Genomic DNA, 13,266 nt, shown 5'->3' on the forward strand with positions numbered 1-13,266 from the left:
CATGCTGAAGGGTTGCAGCTGATCTGGTAGCTGGAAACGAACCATACAACACTGTACCACAACCAGACTGCAAAGCCAAACCAGTATTTCAACAAGTCTTCTCAGTTAAAAGCCCTTGATAAGAAAAAACAAGAACAATCCTTGCAGTCACAATTCATGCATGTTTTGGTCACTATAGCTCTAGAAATACCAAAAGCAACATTATTAAAAACAATAAATTAAAATAAAACCTAAAATTTAGCATGATATTCAAGCTTGAAATAATAGTACAAACAGTCAAACAAAGAAACTTGGAAAAGGTTTTTAAAAAATAAAAACTTCACAAACGGTACTCTAGCATCACAAGAAAAAGAAACATTTGTTCTCAGGGAAATTGAGTTATAATATGAGAAACTTAAAGGCGTATAACAGAATAGTGTGTGTACACATAAATATACATACACATTTAATTTGTCTTCCCAAAATAAGAGACAAGAGGATATACCAATATATATTATTATACTATAACCTCTCCTCTTAGTAAGCTATGATAGGGAAAGACAAGCAACTGAGAACCAATTTTCATGTGAGAAGATAATATACAGCAAATAAAATTCGAATAATGACTTGATTCTACTTCCTATCTCTTTACATCTCAACACTGAACATGTCATGAATCAGTAACAAATTTAGTAAAAAACGATATCAGAACTGCTTCTCAGTTTACTACTTCAGTCATTAATAGCATTTAACTTGTTTCAATCTTTACCAATACTTAAGTCAAACTATACAGAACAACTTTAAAATTAATTTTCAAAAACTAAAGACTAAAAAAGAAAGCGTTATTCCCTGTTTTGCTGCAGACCTTTCAAGATGCTCTTAAAAAAAAAAAAGAAAAAACAAACAACCCCACTGAACACTTTGCCACCCCCTCCAAATCTAGCTTTTCCCAGTTTTTAACTTCTTGATCAACACCAGCTGTCAATGCAACAGAAGGCATTCATGTAATTTACTTGTACATAAAAAGAACATTCATTTTTGAGAGATGTAAATTTCCCAGAATACCTGTACATCTTCCATACTATATACAGATTAATGAATTACATTAATTCAGGCCTGGGGATCAGGCGGCTGTCAGTTGCAGCAAACATGATAAAAAGCATCAACACAGCCAGAAAAACAAAGAATTAATTACCAAGATGTATCTCTGCATCCCCCTTTGATCGTTTTCTCCTGAGTACCTGAATTTGGCTGCATTCAAAACGCATACATTTATGTTTTCCCCAGTGTGAAGAGTATAGCTTTTTGTCATAACATTCTGCGTATTTTTCAGCCACTAGAGCTGATCAGCAGAGCACTCGAAAAGGGCTGCAGTTGGAAACCATTCAGAAACAGAAGTTATGCAAAATGTTGTGAAGTGCGTATTGAGCAGCCTCACGCTGGAAACACATGCCATTTGTGCACTGGGAGCTGCTGTAGCTGCCAAGGAGCTTCCACGCGGAATGCAAGTTGCTGGCATGCAGCTACAAAAATTTAAATTATTACTTGAGCAACCACCTCCTTCAGGGACCTACGTATCACACGACAAGGATTTCTTGGTTTGAATGCTCAAATCATACTAAAGGGAACATGCGATTCAAACTACAACAACTCCCGTCTCACAGATAGCTCTATGCCACAGTATTCCAATTATTAGGGGAGGTCCTCACAATGACATTTCCTTGAATTAGCAATACATCTCTCCTATTTACAAATTGCTCAGTGACAAGTATTCCATTTGGAGCTGACTCATGAGCCTTGGCTTGCCTGTGCCAGAATGTGCTAGCTTTTTGGAGATGTGTTGCAAAACCTCACCACCAGAGCTCCTGCCTCCCTCCCCCCATTTTTTCGTATGATGAACACTCAGAGAGAAGTGGTTTATTTGTCCTGTTCTGTCACTTAGAATATAACTAACTGCACTGGAGACAATATGCATATTTCCTACATTTCATTTTAGCATAAACTGTAAGTTACTGCAACCAACACTAAAATTTTATGCAATGCCTCAGAAAAAGAAGAAAAAAAAAAATCAGGTTTTTTTTTTTTGAGAAAAGGTGAAACAACAAAAACAAATCAGCTCTTACCCCAATAGAAGTCCCTTCAACACCCTCATTCCATTATTTGGTCAGTAGGCTAAAATAGCAGCTGCTAAATGCTTACCCGAGCTTGAGGGAAAACTAGGTAAGTTTCTGGAGTAGAAACTCCTCAAGAATTGCTAATCATGTAGAAAACATATCCACCTTTGGAAACAGGACCTCGGGCTAGAGAGACTCCCATTCTGATTCATGGCAGTCACTCTCGTCTCCTTACATGCCTGAACAGGCACCCCCCCAACACACACACTGCTGCTGCTGCTGCTGCTGCTACCACCGTCACCGAGGTGGCCATTTCCAAAGAAAGGCTGCGGGTCCTCCGTCAGGGGCAACTGAAGGGACTGCCTGGCAGCTTGACAGAAGAGCGTCACGGGAGGGATGCCAAGCTTGGAAACGTCTGCAGTTCTGCAGCTACCACTGACAGGTGACAATAAGAGTGAAAATGCAAAAGCATAAATTAACCTCTGGAACGAGTATGCAGGCTCTCGAAAGGCTTGCACCCTGCTACAGCCCTCATCGGTTCGTACCACCGCCACGCTCAGGCACCTGGATGGGTTAAAGGCTAGCAGGGCTACGCCTCCCTTTTGCTAACATGCACACGAATGTACATCTCTGACTAATTCCACTGAGTACCACAGGACGACTCACAGACATGAAAGTTACCGACTCCTTTGTATACAAGCCCGAAGAATCCTGGCCTAAAACATTTTCTCCCACCGTGCAGGCTGTGAAAAGCAAAAGACTTAGCATAAGGAATAACTATATTGTATCACTACCACAAAGGATTCAAGGAAACTTCTTCAGCACATCGCTACATTCTTCATTAACAAAGCTATGTAGATTTTACATGAAGCATTTAGTTGGCAACCTGAGGAAACTACCAGTAATAAGATGATCGGTGTGTTCAACTAAGATATTATGTTCTAGTTGAACACCAAGAAATTTTAAAGCCGCTTTCCTTTTTTATAGTACTTTCCATCACAGTTCTCAAAACACTTTCCAAGCCTTCGCAGCATTTATTGAGACATGATCAATGACAGCTAAAGATAACATTTCCAGAAAATTGTCTCTAATCTTAAAAAGGCCAGTTTCTGAGTACCGGATCTGAAATCTTTTGGATATTTCATGAATTCCAAGTAATTCCAAAACTAAACAGGTAAAAATTATAGGTAAGCAGCATCTCTGAAAAACAAACCTGAAGTTGTATTTGGCGTAATTCTGATGGTCTTTCAAAGTCTAAGTTAAAAGACTTGCTAATATATTGTCAGTGGCACACTTGCAATTTCTCGTCCTATGCCTCAGCCAACACCATCTGCAAGATCATCGAGCAAGATGCAACTCTTCAGCTAAAGTTGAAACAGCGCGTTTAAAACGTATGTCTAGTCTAGCATTCCTTTCAACTTCTTATTTTTTGTTGCCTGACACAGAAACTCTCCCCAATGCTCTCCTCTCCATTTCCAAGCAAGCTAGCTGAACCGCAGTTGCTTATTGTAACATAGGCGTTTTTCCCACCCAAGCAATTAAACCAGAGCAAGAATTACACTAAACCTGCAGGACTGTTAGCAAACCCGACTGATTTTCACCTGCTGCATGATCGCTTTGGAAACATGAACTCACAGATTCAACGAGCTTTCAGTTTCTTCTGTGATTTCAGAGACGACTGGTGGTGTTTCTGCTGAGTATTTCAGGTGTGTGACTTCTATGCTCAGCCTCGCTCCACTTCTCCTTCCCCCCCCTTCTAATTCTTCGGTGAAGTCAAAGAGGAATGTGGCAGTTCAACGCAGAAGACATTTTCTTTTTAGCATTTACAGTGCAAAACTGGGTTTTGTTCGGCACAGAAATGTTGCACAATAGCCTGTGTATACGTATTCGTCCCAACAATGCTGTCCTATGCAATCACTCTGTAATTACAAACAGTCATAAAGCTGCTGCTGTTGCTGCTTGGAACTGCAGTCTCGCCCTCTAGAACAACCTAATACCAGTCTCCGCATTAGGCCATTTCTTTTCTCTCTTCCCCTCCCTTAACTGCTTACTGCTTGCTCCAGTAGAGACGGCCTTTACACTGCACTCAAAACACGTCGTCAGGATGAAATCACATTATTTCGGGTATTATGAAAAAGAAGCTATCTGTTTTAAAGAGGATGCCAGGAAAATAGCTGTTGAGCAAAGAGAATATTTCTTTAATTCTGCAGGCTGCAACCACCCAAGACTTTACCAACCAAAAATAAATCCTGCTTACGCCTGTTAAAAAAAACGTATTATATAAGACTCTCACATACGTGCGTGGGTGTATTGTCAGCTTTTACTGGTAAACTGCAAAGAATCAGTCCTTTGCAGCTGCTGCCAGAGAAAGAGCTGCACACTTGAGAGCATGGGATCTTCAGAAATTATCTAATAAATTCCTCCCCGCCCCCCTCCACTGCGTAAATCCCAGCAGAGAAACCCAGCCCCCGCCAGCCGCGGCTCGCTGCGCGCCAAGGGGCGGCGGGAGCGCGGCGTGCGCCCCCGCAGCGCCCGGGGGCCGCGGCACCGGCGGAGCTGCCCCGGCACGCAGCAGCGAAAAGCCAAAAAAAAACCCCAAAAACCAAACAGCAACAACAAACCAACCCAAAACAAACCAACCCCCCCCAAAACACCATCCGCAGGCAGCTCACCCGCACGCAGACACATCCTTAACGCGCTGCTGCAGCCCGGCAGCGGCGGAGTAACCCCCCGCAGCCCTCGCAACGACTCACGGAAAAGCAGGAGGAAACAGCTCAGCAGCCGAGCCTGGCCCCCCGCAGCAGGCGGGCCGGCAGAGCCCCGGCCCCGGCCCCGCAGGGCTGCGCGGCCCAGGCGCGGAGCCAGCCGCCCCCGTCACCTCCACAGGTACTTCTCATCTTGCACCCAGCACCCACAAAGCACCCCAGCCCACCCCCCCAAAAAAAAAGCCCCAGGAAAGACACCCCCTCTCCAAAATGGCAGGAAAACGGAAGCAAATCGTGCGGGAAAAAAAAAAAATAATAAACGCGCGGAAAACAGGAGAGGGAAGAAAGCGTCCTTGCTCACCTGCGAAGCCGGGCACGGCTGCCGCGGCGGGCGCCCGCGGAGCGGCAAGTAGCAAAGGGGGGCGGAAAGGAGAAGGAGGGGGGAAAAAAAAAACCCACCCCAAACTTTGTTTCTTTCTCTCCGGGACTCAGGGAAAGCGTCACTTCCTAGTGCGGTAAGCGGGGAGGCTCCCGGGCCCGGGCTCCTCAACTCCTCCTCCTCCCGCCTTTCTCCTCCTCCTCCTCCTCCCCCCGCAGCCGCAGCGGGCGGCCCCGCCGATCCTCGGCGTCTCCTCCTGGCACCGGCCTGGCCCCCCTGCCCTTCTTCGCAGATCTTGGCTTGACCTTCTGTGCTTGGCTTTGGCTGCTGTTTGCAGGGAAGGAGGGGAAATCCCCAAGGAGTAAGGGGCGGGAAGGGAGTTTGCAGCACTGATTTGGAAGCCAAGCCCTGCAAAATACAGCCGCGTTCCACACCTGGCAAAACTCCCCGGTGTGATGCCCCGAGTTCGGCGCCAGCCCCTCGGGTGTGATCGGGCTTCGTGGCCCCTCTCTCTAAGGAAAAAAAATAAAACAAAACTAAAAGCTTTTTGTTTTTAAGGAGCCACTTGTACCAGAGGAAAACATGGTTTTCCATTTTCCCCTTTTGGTCCCTTTTTTCCCACAGCTTTTTCTGAAGAAAAAGTGGAAAAACAGGGAAGGGAGAAAGGATTTGCATCTAACACAAATCCTCAGGTCATCTCTATACTGTTGGCTGTTTTACCAAAGACCTGAAATTTACTTTCACAAGAAAACTGAAATTTACTTTCACAAGAACACATACTGCTGAGGTTTCTGAAAACGTTCAGCTCGTCTACTGGAATATGGCTTCCTCTGTTGCCTTGGCCTGAGAATAAAAAAACCCCAGCGTGCTGGCAAATGCAGGCACGCTGCTCCTCTTAAGGCAGGAAATAAAGCAGCTGCTTCGTCATTGCTCCCCCTGTAGACTGCTCGGATACTCGAGTTTGTTCGCAACCAACGAAACTTTCAGGATATAAAATAACATTTAGACAGCGTTCACAGATCAGACTCTCATGCAGTGAAACGTGGCAAGCAACACGAAAATGCCAAACGCTTCTCCCCAACGTGCACGTTGCCATGTGTTTACCCGCATCCAGGCTTCGATCATTCAGTGCACGCAGGAGCACAGCTTCTTTTCAGAGCAGCAGGGCAGTTTCCCTTCCAGCACGTGTTGCTTTATAGAGTGAAATATAGAAGTAATTTTTGCACCGCTCACTCTAGTTTGTGCTTCTTTCACAATAGTTCCTGGCTTCTATGCAGAACTTTTTACTAGGGAAGCTCAAGATGCGTGGAAACAAGAGCCACTTACCCACGACTACAGAACATATCTGATGCATAACCAGGTTTCTCTGATGAGTCTCAGGTCAATACACTAATTACCACACCCAATCTTTTCCTGTCATGGTGCAGAGAATAACAGAGAGACACATGGAGGTGAAGAGCAAAATAGTAGCCACAGGTACTACTGGTAAAGTTTTTTCCTTCACAACCAAAGGTATCATTTGATGCAACACTGTCTCAACAGGGCATTAAAGGAAAACTCCTCTATACTGCCATTAATACATTTGCTTTTCTAAACTCCTGAATAGACAGGAGCAATAGGTCAATAACTATGTAAATCAATACAGAAAGAATATTCACAGCTGTTCACAAATGAGCTAATATGTAAAGCAAACTTAAATAACTGAACATATAATGACTAAAACTGAAGTCAAAGGCATACAACCCATTAATTTGCCCTAATAAAGACTCAAAAGACAGATTCCATAAGCTGGAGTTATTTCTTTCTCTGTTATAAGATGTTAGGCAATCAGTGCCTCCCATGAAGCACATCAGATATCGATAAGATTGAAATTGCTTATCTCAACTTTCATTGCAAAGAAAAAACAAAACAAAACCAAAACCACACCACTCTTCTATGACCGTAAATCATGTTGTAACAGCTAAGTGTAGGTCTTCCTTCCAGCCAGAACAAACATACATTGTACTTCACCTGTTTGGAGTTTGAGAAGCAAAATGATGAGCGGCGTCTCATGTTTCACAATACATAATCACATAAAAGCAGCAGACAATGGCAGAAACGTCATCATCTGGCTACAGAAGCCAACATTGCGTGCACCGCGGAATATGCTTTCTACTCTTGTCTAGGAGACGTTTTAACGTTGTTGGTTTTTGAGAGTTGCCTCCGTAGATAGGAATCCTTCTTTACTGAGCCAAAGACAACACAGTAACCACAAGGACAAAGCTGAAACAGGTAAAGGTGCAAAATCTATAGGAAGGGATGGTACTTCTTCCTAAACATACCAAATAGGATAAGAACAAAAACAGGCAAGCCTGTAGGTACAACAGCCAGTTTACATATCTGAAATAGAAACAGCACACTTCAAAGACACCACAGCATGAGTGTTCATAGAGCCATACGCTACTGTTTATCTTACTGAGCAATAAACAGTTTTATGAAGTGTTTTGTAAAGATTTTGCCATTATGCACTCTTCAATTGTTTCTGTTCCTCATGTTATGCAGTCCTTACGTCTCCTCCAGAACCAACCATCATAATTTTCTTCCTTGCAGTAGCAGCTTTTGCTATGCTTTTTGTAATTTTTTTTTCTTTCTCCTTTTCTCAGCATATGCTGAGACTGCATGCAGGCTGCACCTGCATCAGTTTTACAGTAACAAAATTTAATACATATCTATTTCCTGTTATGTCGTTATTTTATTACTACACTGAAGAAGGAGGTTGGAACATTTCCTAGCTATCACCATATAAAAGCTTAGGTTTCTTTGGCTTGTACAGACACATCTTGTGCTGTGACAACACCGACTCATATCATTAATAAACTGGATTGCACTGAGTCAGAATTTGGATTAAAGACTATGCTTTGCATACTTACGTTTGCAAAACTGGGACATACGCTCAGTAGGTGGCACTCTTTTCACCGAGTCAGAGTAGAGCCAATGCCCCGTCTTCTTTCCAGCCCTCACGAGTTGAACTGGTGCGCCAGCATCATGGCAGACAATATGGAGCTATTAGTTCTCCCTGAAATTAAGTATAAAATGAAGGTCTTAATCACTATAGCTAGTCAGAAAATAATTACACCCTTTGTAATAGAAGTTTCAGATTCCAATAAGCCTAAAACTTCCATCTCATAATCACACTGCAATTTCCTCTAAGATTTCCATTGGATGTGATATTTTTCTTCAAAAATGAATGACAGCATAAAACAGTAATGAATAGCTGCAGTGTTTATCCGACAAATATATTCAACGCTCGAGGTCAGGGCTGCCTCTAGACAGGCTAGTGAATGGACTGGCAGGAACCACATGAAGTTCAACACAGACTAATGCAAAGCCCTGCACTTTGGCTGGACTAACCTTTTGCCATTGCACCGGCTGGGACCACCAGGCCACTCAGCACCACTGAATAAGATCCGGGGGCCCCGGTGGACAGCAGGGTAAACACCAGCCAGCAGTGAAGGCTAACAGCATCCTGGGCTGTATAAAGAAAAGCACAGCTAGGTCAAGGGAAATGATTATTCCTCTCTACTCATCATTTGTTAGTCTGCATCTGGAATACTGTGTCCAGCTTTGGGCACCCCAGTACAAGAAAGGTGTTGATAAATCTGAACCAGTAGAAAGCCAAGATGGTCAGGGGCTGGAACAGATGTCCTGCAAGGAGAGGCTGAGGGAAACTGGGCTTGTCTAGTGTGGAAAAGAGAACAGGTAGGAGAGACTTAATACCAGCCTTCCAGTAGATACAAGACTAGATTTTTACCTACAAGAGAAGGAAATGCCAGGCTCTTTATTGAGGTGCACAGTGGGAGAAAGACAATGGTCATAAATTGAAACAGTGGCTGTTCCAACCAGCTAGTGAGGATAGTGAAGCAATGCAACAGGTTGCCACAAGAGGCTGTGGAATTTCCTTTCTTGGAAGTTTCCAATAGCTGACTAAGAAAGCCCTGACTACCTGACAAAAAAAGCCCTGAGCAACATTGTCTGAATTCAGTGTTGACGCTCCTTTGAGCAGGAGGCTGAACTGGTGACCTCCCAAAAGCCCCTCCAACCTGAGTGATTCCATAACTCAAGAAGCGAACCCCCTTATCTCACATAAGAGGAGGCTTATTTAAATGATAGTAAAGTAGTTTGAAAAAATCTTATAGGAAATACAAGTGATCATATGTGTTTCAGGTTGGTTGGGCTTTAGTTTTGAGGTTATGAATTTAGAAGACCATCAGCATAAACACAAAGAAACCCATTCCCTTACAGCCAGCAGTTTTTCAGCTGCATTATTACAGCAGAAAATGCTTATAAAAATGCTTTGTTCTCTTTTTATAGAAGATTAAGTACTCCTCACTACAGAGAAATTTAACTTCCCCCAATATCAATGTCTGTCTCCCATCTCTGTCAGAATTAAAATGAAACACTCAAGATGTTACATTTGAAATATTATTCTAGGGTACAACTTCTCTTGGGAAACTTAATGCAGTCAGATAGAATGTTTGGAAAGAAGGAGCTTGCCTTTCTAAAAAAGTTTGCAAAAAGAAAAAAAAATATTGCATATTTATTTTACTCTTTGTATCTGAGTTTAAAATTAAAACACTGAGTTTGCTTTACTAACTTAAGCAAGAATCAGCTTCTTTGATCAACTTTGGGAAAAATGCATGTGTTTATTTATAGAGCATGTGTATGTAAATACATATGTATACACACACACACACACACAAAGTGTCATGAACTGGCTCCCTGAGAACCAGGATGAGACCTTGTTACATGAGGGAAAGGGAGGGACACTGTGGTTGAGAGAAGAAACCACATGTAAAGAAGAAGTTCTTCACATTGCTTAAACAATACTGAAAGAAGCTCAGACACCATGGTGAGAAAGACAGTGTAATAATCTATGAAGTACTGAATTATATGGCATGCTGAAAACCAGGACTGCTGACACTTTCTTCCTAATTTTGCTAGGTTGTGTAGCCTTAAAAACACTTTGCAGACCTTTCTGCATTTACTGTCACTTTTCCCAGAATCCCACATTCTTTCTTTCTTTGTTTTACAAACAATAGTCTGTGGTAACATTATTCACTGTTTACAGTTGAGAAAAAAATATTTGGAGAAGCTAAGTGGTGAGCTCCAGGCCACACGGAGATTCAATAGCTAAGCTTTGGTTAGCTCAAGTCCACATGTCAATTCATCTGTCACACTATACTTTCCCTGTATTTTAGGAGCTCAATCTACAGATTGTACTAAACTACAATATGTCCCCTCATCTAAGTGTCACTAATCCACACATACAATTATAGGACATCAAATGTTTCATGCTGCTCAATTGACTGAACAGTGGCACAAGTCCTTCTGAAAATTAGGATCAAGTTACCTTAAGCAGGATAACTAAAAAAAAAAAATTAAACAACACTTAAGACAATTTTCAAAAATCTGGCTGTAAACTGTCTTTGATTATTTCTTAAATAGTAGAGATGGTATTTTCCAACCTACTGTGTGAGAGGAACTGTTAGAAAAGGAACTAATGAATATATTTAGTATTCCATTTTAGAACTCTGAAAATGTAAAGCACTGTAAATTCATTAGCTCTATGAATTATTAATATACATACCTTGGAAAAAGTGCATAGACTAATAGCTCTCAACAAGATCAAGAAAACTTCAGATCAGCAGAAATACTCCTGAAAAACATGGTAGGCAAGAAGTATCAAGAACTGATGGGTGTATGCATGTTTTTAATTCTAATACATATTTTTAATGCTATAATCACTAAATGGTTTGATGGCCACTATTATAACAGATTTCAACAAACCCTCCTGGAATTTGCCTCTCATTATGCATTACAAGAGTACAACATCTTTAAAAGGAACACGCTCTACTACTATGGGTGTGTATATATGTCATTTCCAAAACCTTGAAGTTTTGGAAGTTTGTAGACCTGCTTTCAGGAGCACTTATGTCAATACCTGCACCATATTGGTTTCACAGTGAATGCTTTATAAAATATGAAAGTAGTTGTACAGTTTCTGTGAAACTCATATGTAAAACTGTATAGAAATCCAATGGATGGATTTTCTTTTTGGTAATAGATACTCTGATTAATGCTTAAGTGGATGACTGTCAGGGAGCACCAAGGGCTGGGGCTGCTCCCCAAGGGCGCGGGATCAGGAGCCGAGGAGATTCTCAGGGTTGGCAGGGCAGGGTCTTCACCAGCTGGGGCTGGCCCCACTACCCGCAGGGCAGGCCAGGGAGGCAGCCCCAAACCCAGGGCATCAGGCACTCCCATGGGGATGAAGCAGGGCTGAAGTTAAGCGGGAACACAGTTCACAGGTCATGGTCAGGATCAAGTGTTGGGCACAGGCATGGCTGCAATGCAGCTGCAGTGTAGCTCAGGCAGGGCCACATGCAAGAGCCTCAGCTTAAAGCAGCTCCCAAGCAGATATGGCAGAAGCCCCCACTGAGGCTTGTTTTTGCAGGTAACTTCCATCAAGGCTGCTTCTATCTCTTCCCCCCCCCCCCCCCCCGACAACCAGCTGTGCTTTCTTTAAGTTGGCTTTGAGCCCAGGCAGAGAAACCCCCTATAGAAGCACTCAGAGTCTCAACAACAAACCAACAAGAAACAGAAATATTGAGAGCATTTACTGCAGAGTAATATTCACAGCTTGACTGAATTTAGTGTAATAACAGAAATAAAGACTGGAATTCGAAATGATGATGTGGAATATTTTTCTGTCTTTATATAACATTAATGCTAATACTAGGAATTATTTTTACAGACGACAATCTAGACTGTTCCTTTAGTAGTCTGAGTAGACCAATTTCTTATGGAAGCAGGGAGTAGTTAATAAATTTGATCATTAGTCTATTTAATACCCTGAAGTGCTTTGGTTCAACTTGTATTACATTTTCACGTACATTATATTCCTTACAGGTACACCAATATGAAGACAATGCTCTCTCTTTCTCCTTTGTATGGAAAATACAGTCAACATTCAGCTCTAAAATTATTTATCTGGACTAAGGGATTCTCATTTATGCAGGAAGTCACAGGTTGTATACCACCTGAATAGTTCCTACACTATCCAGCCCACTAACAGCAACTGTCAGATCAGAAGAATGATTTAATATTTCCGTATGTCCTACTGTTTGTCCTAGCTACTGACTAGGACTAATGACAACTGGAATAAAACAGTAATCCTGAAGGTTCATGCTAAGAATATCTTTGCGCACATGCCTTCCCAGCAGCACTGGATAGAGAAAACAGAAATGCAGCTGAGTTTCAGGAGTCCTTAGTATCTCTGTTCTTTCAAATGTGTCATCTAAAATGTAATGCTTTTTCAAATTACACAACTGCTAATGCATTTGGAAATTTAAATTTTCAATGGTTTATGGTGGAAAAACAAAAGCTTTCAGTTCCTTACTGCATTTTTTTAAAAAAGGCATTTCTGCTGTCAAGCATCACTAAAAATAGTATCCCTTGCTGAAAAATCTATTCAATCTATCCATTGCACACAAAAAAAATTCCCCAAATAATGAAGAAACTCAGGCAGAGATGATAATTTTCTCATAGGTTTACATATATATAACAGTTCATGTCCACAAAAATAAGTTTATTAGCCCTATTGATATCAAGAAACTATTCATAACTAATGTTTCATGGTATATAAATATCTGGAGGATATGGAGCCTTGTTCAATATTTCTATTATGTATATTTTTATGTACAATTTGTATATATCTATGTATATACGTACACATATAGAAGAGCATCCTTCAAGTCATCTCTTATGGAGAACATCAACTAGGAACCACTTCTGAGCTTCTGTAGCCAATATATTACAAGCAGCAATCTCAAAGCCCATTTCAAATCATTTGACACTGACAATCATTCAAGGAGCCTTCAGCCCAGAAAGGCTTTACTGACAATGACTCAGTACCATTGCAATTAAATTGAAACATACGCAGTATAAATCTGGGGGCAGGGGAGGAACCAAAAAGCAAGCATTCGCTAACATCAGGCTCCACAGATAGCATATGGTACTCTGTGTCTCATGGGGACTCATTCCTATTCCATCC

The 13,266-nt window shown here is 41.9% G+C and overlaps 1 protein-coding gene across 2 annotated transcripts in view; it reads right to left on the reverse strand.

The window, feature by feature from the left end:
* The window catches only part of MIDEAS (mitotic deacetylase associated SANT domain protein), a 62,811-nt gene extending 57,489 nt beyond the window's left edge, over positions 1 to 5,322 (reverse strand). The window contains exon 1 of one of the 2 annotated variants that reach the window (XM_082318414.1): positions 5,258 to 5,322. The gene's annotated coding sequence lies outside the window, so the exon portion shown is untranslated. Of the gene's footprint in view, positions 1 to 5,159 lie in introns of both variants that reach the window. The other variant, XM_082318413.1, reaches the window with a different exon arrangement.
* Between the last annotated feature and the right edge of the window lie 7,944 nt (positions 5,323 to 13,266).

This window comes from Platalea leucorodia, assembly GCF_965183815.1.
Source record: "Platalea leucorodia genome assembly, chromosome: 7".
Taxonomy (NCBI): Eukaryota; Metazoa; Chordata; class Aves; order Pelecaniformes; family Threskiornithidae; genus Platalea; species Platalea leucorodia.